The sequence below is a fragment of the Schistocerca americana genome, chromosome 3, assembly GCF_021461395.2.
Source record: "Schistocerca americana isolate TAMUIC-IGC-003095 chromosome 3, iqSchAmer2.1, whole genome shotgun sequence".
In the NCBI taxonomy this organism is placed as follows: Eukaryota; Metazoa; Arthropoda; class Insecta; order Orthoptera; family Acrididae; genus Schistocerca; species Schistocerca americana.
Window position 1 is genome coordinate 301,591,061 of NC_060121.1, and position 9,038 is coordinate 301,600,098.

General features: G+C 42.5%; 2 non-coding genes across 2 annotated transcripts; one reads left to right on the plus strand and one right to left on the minus strand.

Moving 5' to 3' along the window:
• Positions 1 to 1,849: 1,849 nt before the first annotated feature.
• Positions 1,850 to 1,921, minus strand: Trnaa-cgc. The gene has a single exon. It is a non-coding gene; the product is annotated as a tRNA-Ala (tRNA).
• Positions 1,922 to 2,039: 118 nt separating this feature from the next.
• Positions 2,040 to 2,111, plus strand: Trnaw-cca. Its single transcript has one exon. It is a non-coding gene; the product is annotated as a tRNA-Trp (tRNA).
• The last annotated feature ends 6,927 nt before the right edge of the window (positions 2,112 to 9,038 follow it).

Here is a 9,038-nt window from a genome sequence, read left to right on the forward strand (position 1 = left end):
TGTTACGTCATATGAGAGAGCTCAATATAAAGCAAAAAACTAAACTTGTAAATCTTTCCGTTCTCTCTAAGGCCATGTATGTGGGGCAAATTTTACCCATCCCTAAAGGAATAGCAAAAGCTATTTTGTCGACAGTCTGTCGCTACATTTGGCAAGGAGAAATTTTTAGAGTCGCTGCTGCAATGATTACCTTAAAACCGGACGCAGGAGGACTTGATCTAACGGATATACAGACGAAAACTACTGCCTTGTTTATAAAGCGGTCCCTGCACCTCATTGAGGACCACCCGACCAGCGTAACATCACAATTGTTCAAATTTTTTAGACCTGCCAGTCTGAAGCCACCTATCAATATCAGCACGATCGATTATAAATTGAAACATATTAGATTTTACTATTTGGAGATCAGCTACATGGAATCTGTTTTACACGACATACATAAGCGGAACTGCCGCTACATGGTCGATCGTTTAAGATCAAAATCTACCCACCATAAGCAGGAGACAAAGTTTCCACATCACAACTGGAAACACATTTGGAGCAATCTCCATAATAAATTCCTTCCTACAGACGTCCAAGTGGCATGGTATAGGGTAGTAAATGATATCGTTAGTACCAATGAGAAATTATATTCCATCGGACTTTGTGAAACAAATAAATGTCTACAATGTTCTGAACTTGACACCTTATCCCATCGGTTCCTTTGTAAAGGATATAGAGACATATGGAACGACCTCCGGAAGCAGATTTGTTTCATTAAGCGGACTGATGGTCGAGAAATTACATTGGATGCTATATTTTTCCCGGATGAGATTCTCTTTCCTCCACAAAAACATAATGTCGTGTTATGGCTCCTGGGAAATTTTATCTACTACGTTGTAACTAAACAAGGACATGACAATGTTCTGGAATATACAGAATTTATACGGGGACAATATTACAGACTGTGTCGTACCAAGGATCACAAAAAGAATTTCGGCAATATGTTGAACATTCTCTTCGAGAGACATGGAGTGGGCTAACTGAATACAGTTCAGCGCCACACTTGGAAGAGTGCTGAAGTAGAGGATAGCTGTTGAGAGCGAAGTACGGTGGGGACTTCGAGGCCCCGAGGCCGCTACGGTAGCCGAGAAGGCCCCAACAGAACCCTAAAAAAGCTTCACTTCCAAGTGTCCCATCAGGCGGAAGCATGCTCGCCCCTACTGGATTTGAAACTCGCCGATCTTTAAGTATTTACATCTATATACTATTTACTTTTTTTTCTTTTTCTTTAGGAGGCATTTCTTCAGTTACAAAAGGGACCACGCACACGGTGGTCCAGGTATTATGGAAAATGTACAAGAAGACTTGTACGTCCAATCCAACAATTTTATTTTACCATGTTTGCAGGAAAACACATTTTGGTTTACTAAATTACATAAAGTAAAGAAAGACTAAAGCGAAGAAGCTAGCAGAAGATAAAAAAAAGTGGTTAAAAAAAAAAGTGGTTAAGGCGTAAAAAAAAAAGAAAAAAAATGTCGTAGAGCATTCGACTGCAGATCGAGAGGTCCCCGGTTCAATCCCGGGTGCCCCCTTCATTTTTAAGTATCTCGAAAAAACAAATGACGATTGTCGCGGTGAGTTGCAAATACATGTTTGAGATGCACCCTGCACGCCATACCGAAGGCTTTGGAGCAACATTTCAATGGGGGGGATCGCAGCCCAGGGTCTTGCAGGTCATCGTCCTCCCGCCATGAGGTCGAACTGTACGAAATCCACTTGCTTGGGGGAAGAATCTTGTACACTGAATTTTGTAGAATATGGTGATAGGCAAAAGTTTTCATGTACTGCTGCACGGAGAAAGAAAAATTGGAGGAGCTGGGATTTGAACCCAGGACTTTCTGCATGCGAAGCAGACACTCTACCACTGAGTTACACCCCCGCCAGAGCAAGTACATCTGGGACGAGTGTCTCGTGGATCCTACTGTCATTATTTCTTAGGTTTGAACGGTACAGTAAGTGTTGGAGGAACCTATTCATGACAAGACCTAAGCAGCGTCGACTCCGCTGCGCAACGGTAGCGCGTCTGACTCCAGATCAGAAGGTTGCGTGTTCAAATCACGTCGGGGTCACAATGAAATTTTCTTTTACGAAAGCCATAGGCGAGTGTGTCAGTTTAATCAGATACCAAACGATTACGGAGAACGGACGAACAGAACTTGCTCGAAAAAAGCTACTAGTGCAATTTTCGCGTTCTGACATTAAGGTGAAGGCGCCGACTCGCACGTTTTCCAGGCGCGAAGTGTCTAGTATTTTTGATATTTATATCGTTTAACGCTAATATATAATTGAGAGATAATGATTAAGCTATATTTTGCTCGATTAGACGTCTTTAGCCAGGCAGAGTATAATATTTTTCCTTAAGTTATGGGAACAGAAAGATCGTGAAAGGGGGTATAGCTCAGTCAACAATTCTGGCTCTAGCTGCCGCCGCGTACGGACGTGCCACCGTTTGCTGCGTGTAGTCAGTGCTTCGCCAGTGTTTACATTGAGTTTCGGTGTCTTTGCTTTTTGTGATTTTCTTCGTGTGTAACTTGTGTTTCTTCTGCCTACTGTGTTCTGTTGTGTGTTTTCTACCGACGTTCATTTATCGTTTGTGGAGTTTTCGGTAATTACCGGAATCTCCCCTTGATTTCTGCATACTATGGCTACAACTGTGAGGAAGAATACGCTGGTTTTTGCTTTCGCCAAGGAAACACGACGTGTTCAGCCGACTGCTCTGGAAATTCATGATTGGCTTGATCAGGTACTTGGCATTAATTCTGATATGGTGCATACCACTCAGCTAGACACTGACAACTACTGTGTTTTCGTAAAATTTTTGAGCCCCGTTTCGGTAGATAAGATTATTGGAAAATTCGGGTATCATGTAGAATTTTTGCATAGAGACGGCACTACAAGTAAAGTAGCTATTAGGAGAGCTGATGCTCTTTATAGATCTGTGCGGGTGTTAAATTTACCTATCGAGATAGATAATGAGAAAATCAAGGTTGCCCTGTCTCAATATGGTGAGGTTAAGGATATAGTTAACGAACGTTGGTCGAAGCAATTTAAAATTCAGAGCTTCAATGGTATTCGTTCGGTAGAGATGGAAGTAAAGGCGAATATCCCATCTCATATAACTGTTGACGGGCATAAAGCACACGTGATTTATACAGGTCAAACCCCTACGTGCCATATATGCAATGAATCGGGTCATTTAAGGCAGGACTGTCCCCGTCGTGTTTTTGTACTAAAAACGAATTTAGTCCAACGCCGCAAGATGACCTTGAGCGAAGTTTTGGCAACTGATAATACAGCCAAACACGGTGACGGTTCGGATCCTGTACCTAGATCTGGAAATATTGCTGTTGATGGTAGTGATTTTCCACCCCTGGTAACACGCTTCAGTTGTGATTCCTCTGCCCGAGAGTTGGACGTACTAAACAAGAAACGACCACTTGAACATACAGATGATCATTCCGATGATGAAACCTCCCGACAATCTCCTGCTGTACGTAAACAGAAAGCTAGCGATGAAAATCTGCCTGTGCCCCAAGACGAAATGCAAGTGGATTTAATTACAGTTTCTGATACATCTCGCTCATTGCCAGAAAATGAAACGGCAGCTGCCGACAGCGCGAAAGTAGAAGTTCCCCAGGCAGTGACTACTTGCCCAGCTGTGAACAGCGATAATCAGCTGTTTACAGTTGGGAAGTTCGCGGAAGCGGTAGAACAACAACACCGCGACACCGCAACAGCACAGCAACCGGCACCAGAGTGTAAACAAGAGGAACTGTTTACTTCTGAAGACAAATAAGCAAACACCGTCGCAAGCATCACAACAAACGAAGGTAGCAAGTAAACAGCAGGCAGTGTTTACAAACCAGATCTCTCGAGACACTGTTGCTGAAGCGGCCACGCCGAGTGCTGCCACAACAAAATCAGGTCAGGGTTTTCAGGGCGTACACCGCCGTACGCTAAAACCACAACCGAATCTTACTGTTTCTCGCACCCAAGCCAAACAAAAAGCCGAAACGTCAGATGTAAAATCGCAGAAAAATATACGATATGACATTGTCAGAGAAGGTGCTCCAGATGAGCCTCCTAATACACTCAATGTCGAACAGCCCTTCAGTATTAACGTACGGGATGACAATGGAAGACAAGCTAACGTTTAGCAACCGTGTTACGAGGAATAATGCAGAATTCTAAACGACTGTAGTTCTACAACGGATTTCAGCATACCAAAAGTACAACAGTTTTTGACCAAGGTTGTAGGTGGCCAATAGCCAGGTACAGATGCAAGCATACTTTATCACAACGATAAATATAAATAAAATTCGAACCTCATTAAAGCTAGCTGCTCTCAAGGAATTTTTGTATGACTCTGGAACAGATATCGCGTTGCTACAGGAGGTTGTAACGACGTCACTTGTAATACCAGGATACACCGCCATTGTTAACGTATCTTGTGAAACACAAACAGGAACAGCGTTTCTGCTCAGGGAAGGAATTCCCGTGTCTCAAGTAGAGCGTTTGGAATCTGGAAGGGCCATTAGTATAAACGTTTTAGGTACCACATTGATTAACTTATATGCGCCCTCAGGAAATAGTAATAGACAGGACAGGGCAGCATTTTATAAAGAGGAAATTATATATTTATTACGTCGAAACCCAAACAGTTTTATAATGGTCGGTGATTTTAACTGTGTGTTAAATCGTAAAGATTAACAACCACATTTTAACGGTTCGTTGGAACTTAAACGCCTAGTAACTGACTTAAAACTTAAGGACGCATGGGAACTAAAATATCCAACGAATGTTGAAAAAATGGTTCAAATGGCTCTGAGCACTATGGGACTCAACTGCTGAGGTCATTAGTCCCCTAGAACTTAGAACTAGTTAAACCTAACTAACCTAAGGACATCACAAACATCCATGCCTGAGGCAGGATTCGAACCTGCGACCGTAGCGGTCTTGCGGTTCCAGGCTGCAGCGCCCTTAACCGCACGGCCACTTCGGCCGGCAACGAATGTTGAATATACGTATATAACACAGACTTCGCTCAGTAGAATAGACAGAATTTATGTTTCCCAAAACTTAGAACGATGTCTACTTAATTCAGAAATCGTACCTGTATATTTTAGTGACCACTGCAGTATGAAGGCGTGCATTAATTTAGCTCCACAGCCGATTCAGATTTTTAGGAACCAGTGGCATCTAAATGTCTCTCTCTTAAAAGAGCAAGATTTGGCAGACGCAGTATCGGAAGCGTGGACCTTATGTCTGCGATCGATCGACAGGCACCCCACAGTATTAGATTGGTGGATTAAGGTTGCAAAACCGAGACTGAGAAAAGTGTGTATCAGATACAGCAGAGAAAGAGCGCGGGAGTTAAAAAACCGTATGGAATTTTGTTACAGATTGTTGCGGGACCTCTATGAACAGGCAAACGTGTCAACCATTAGATTATACGACATCAAACACACTAAAGCGAAATTACTCGCCTTTAAAAGACAACAGATGGAAGGCTTAAAACTGAAGTCAAAGGCGAAGTCGGTGGTAGACGATGAAACAACATCCTTATATCATCTGCTTCGGCATGCAAAGAATAGGCGACGAACTGTCATTAGTGAAATTAAAACATCCAATGGGACAACACTAACGTCTCAGAAGGAGATTCTCAATGCAGTATACCAATACTACCATGCATTATATTCCTCCAGCCCACCTCACGAGGGGTCTCTGCGAGAGGTTCTCAGTGTTATATCCCCACAACTGACGAATTCTGAAAACGACGAAATCCTTTCTGAAGTCAGTAACGAAGAGGTTCGTGAGATAATAACCAAGTCCCCGTTAAATAAATCTGCTGGACCCGACGGACTGCCTGTAGAATTTTACTTAAAATTCTGGTTTTTAATTGGTGACACTTTTACATGCATTGTCAATGAGATTTTTAACGAGCAGACGGTGCCTGAAGATTTTAAAGATAGCAAAATTGTACTTATACCGAAAAACAAAGGGACGAAACGTTTAAACAATTACCGCCCTATTTCACTTTTAAACTCGCACTATAAAATAGTATGCAGGATTTTAAAAAAGAGACTTTCCCCTCTGACCGACAAATTAATTAGTCAACATCAGTCATGTGCAGCAAACAGAAGTATTTTAAATACAAATTCTGAATATAGAGACATCATCGCCTTAGCATCAGTTTCCAATATCAAATGTGCTCTACTCTTTATAGATTTTAATAAGGCTTTCGACTCGGTGAATCACCGTTTCCTGTTTGGGGTACTGACAAAAATGGGATTCGTCCACAAAACTGTTAATGTTATAAAAAACACTGCTACTGGTCTGCACGCTAAATTAGCCGTCAACTGTCAACTGTCGCGGCAAATTCAAATAAACCGCGGAATCCCACAGGGAAGTCCCTTATCTATGTTTTTGTTTGTTGTGTCGTTAGAGCCCTTTTTACGAAGTGTTCATGAAAGGTTAAAGGGCATAACTATAACTGGCAGGAAAACTGTAGTGAGAGCCTATGCTGACGATGTTGGTGTCGTCATAAGAGGGCAAGATGATGTAATTCGACTAGGGGCCATTCTTCAAAACTACTGCCGCGCATCGGGTGCGACAAAGACCGAAAATAAAAGTACAATCTTGGGAATGCGGGGTCTTGAACGGATACACATCGATTGGGCGAAGTCAGTTACCACCCATACAACCCTGGGGACAATCCTGACGGCATGTCCCATGAGGATGACGGCCCTCAACTGGAAAGATGTTTCAACAAAGATTCAAGGGGGACTCACTGAGAACTCACAACGACTTATGAACCAGGTTCAAAGGGTCAAGTTCGTTAACTTATGCATTCTCTTAAAGGCATTCTATATGGCACAAGTTTTTCCCTTGCCGAAGTTGATAGCTCAGAAAATAATGTCGAGAGTTGCAGATTACTTATGGAAGGGGGAAATCTACAGGGTTAACCTACAAACTGCGACCTTACATCCTAGAAATGGAGGCCTCGGGCTGGTGGACATACGCAATAAAGCTTCTGCGCTTTTCATAAAACGGTCTTTAAACATATTTCACGCCAACCCAGGCAGTATTACTACACAATTGTTTCAATGTGTCTAGCCAGAAAGCCTTCAGCCACTGGCAGACGTACAAAAGATTAACCCCCGACTGCGATACGTTAGAATCTTGTACACAGAATTGAGCTGTGTTAACGAGAAACTCAGAACTTCACTGCACATTACAGCCCGAGATATCATGAGAGAAAGACAACAATACGAAGGCCAAAATAAAATTGCCACGAAATATATGATTTACAACTGGGATGCAATTTGGGAGAATATTAGTTTTAACGGGCTCAATTCACATGTGGTAACGGCATGGTACAAAGCCGTCAATGATATTGTCAGCACCAACGAACGGCTTTATAAAATTGGGAAAGCTGAAACCCCCTTATGTCAGCCATGTAAACTGGTTGACACCGTGATTCATAGATTCACGTGTGGTGGAAATTTCAACAATTGGATTTGGCTTAGGAAACGTCTTGCACTACTGCAACGAACGTCACCCAATTCTATTACTCCTATGATGCTTTTCAGACCTGAAATTAAGTATTACCCCAAAACCAAAAATAATGCAATACACTGGTTAATGAGACAGTCTGTCCATTACATTGTCAATAAAATAGGTGGTGACGATGAAACGGAATTCAAGCTTTTTATGAAAATGGAGTACAGTAAAGTTAAGCACTATGCAGACCACAGAAAAATGTATGGAAACATGTTGATCATTTTATTCGAAAGAATAGGTGTTGGTTAAAAAGCACAGTCTAACACTAAAGTTACTGTTTTAGGGGTACTGAAGGAATGAAGTATGAGATCTACGTTCAAGATAAAGGAAATGCCTCTTCTTTTATCCATTTTTGTTATGTCGGTCCCCCCAATATGTGTCTCATAAATATTCGATGTATATTGCAGTAAAATAACATGTTTCCTACTCGAATGACTGTTGAATGATAACTCGAATGACAGCCTTCCAATGAGATCTCCACCCAGACGTCGTACAACCAGTGCTCAGCACCATAATAAAAAGTGCAGGCAAAGACCACACACGACTACAACCGCTTTTCTATAACATGTAAAATGTACTGAAGGAGCCATTCGGTGGGAGTAATGGCGGGGGCATCGTGGCCAGGCCTCAAGTTCTTTGACCCCTGCCCTCTTTGTCCCCGTCATGCGGCCTACTGATATGCTTCCGAAAAGACACACAAAAAAAAAAGTGGTTAAGGCGGAAAAAAGTTGAAAATAAAAAAAAAAGTGGTAGAGCACTGGTAATGCAGAAAAAAAAAGATAGCTCAGTCGGTAGAGCATTAGGCTTTTAAACTAAGGGTCCAGGGTTCAAGTCCCTGTGCGGGCGGAAATTTTAATACTTTGGTAGCGATTCGTCTGGTAGCGGTGGAAACGCTAAAAAAAAAAAAAAGTCGTAGATCATTCGACTACAGATCGAGAGGTCCCCGGTTCAATCCCGGGTGCCCCCTTCATTTTTCAGTATCACGAAAAAACAAATGACGATTGTCGCGGTGAGTTGCAAATACATGTTTGAGATGCACCCTGCACGCCATACCGAAGGCTTTGGAGCAACATTTCAAGGGGGGGGGATCGCAGCCCAGGGTCTTGCAGGTCATCGTCCTCCCGCCATGAGGTCGAACTGTACGAAATCCACTTGCTTGGGGGAAGAATCTTGTACACTGAATTTTATAGAATATGGTGATAGGCAAAAGTTTTCATGTACTGCTGCACGGAGAAACAAAAATTGGAGCAGCTGAGATTTGAACCCAGGACTTTCTGAATGCGAAGCAGACACTCTACCACTGAGTTACACCCCCGCCAGAGCAAGTACATCTGGGACGAGTGTCTCGTGGATCCTACTGTCATTATTTCTTAGGTTTGAACGGTACAGTAAGTGTTCGAGGAACCTATTCATGACGAGACCTAAGCAGCGTC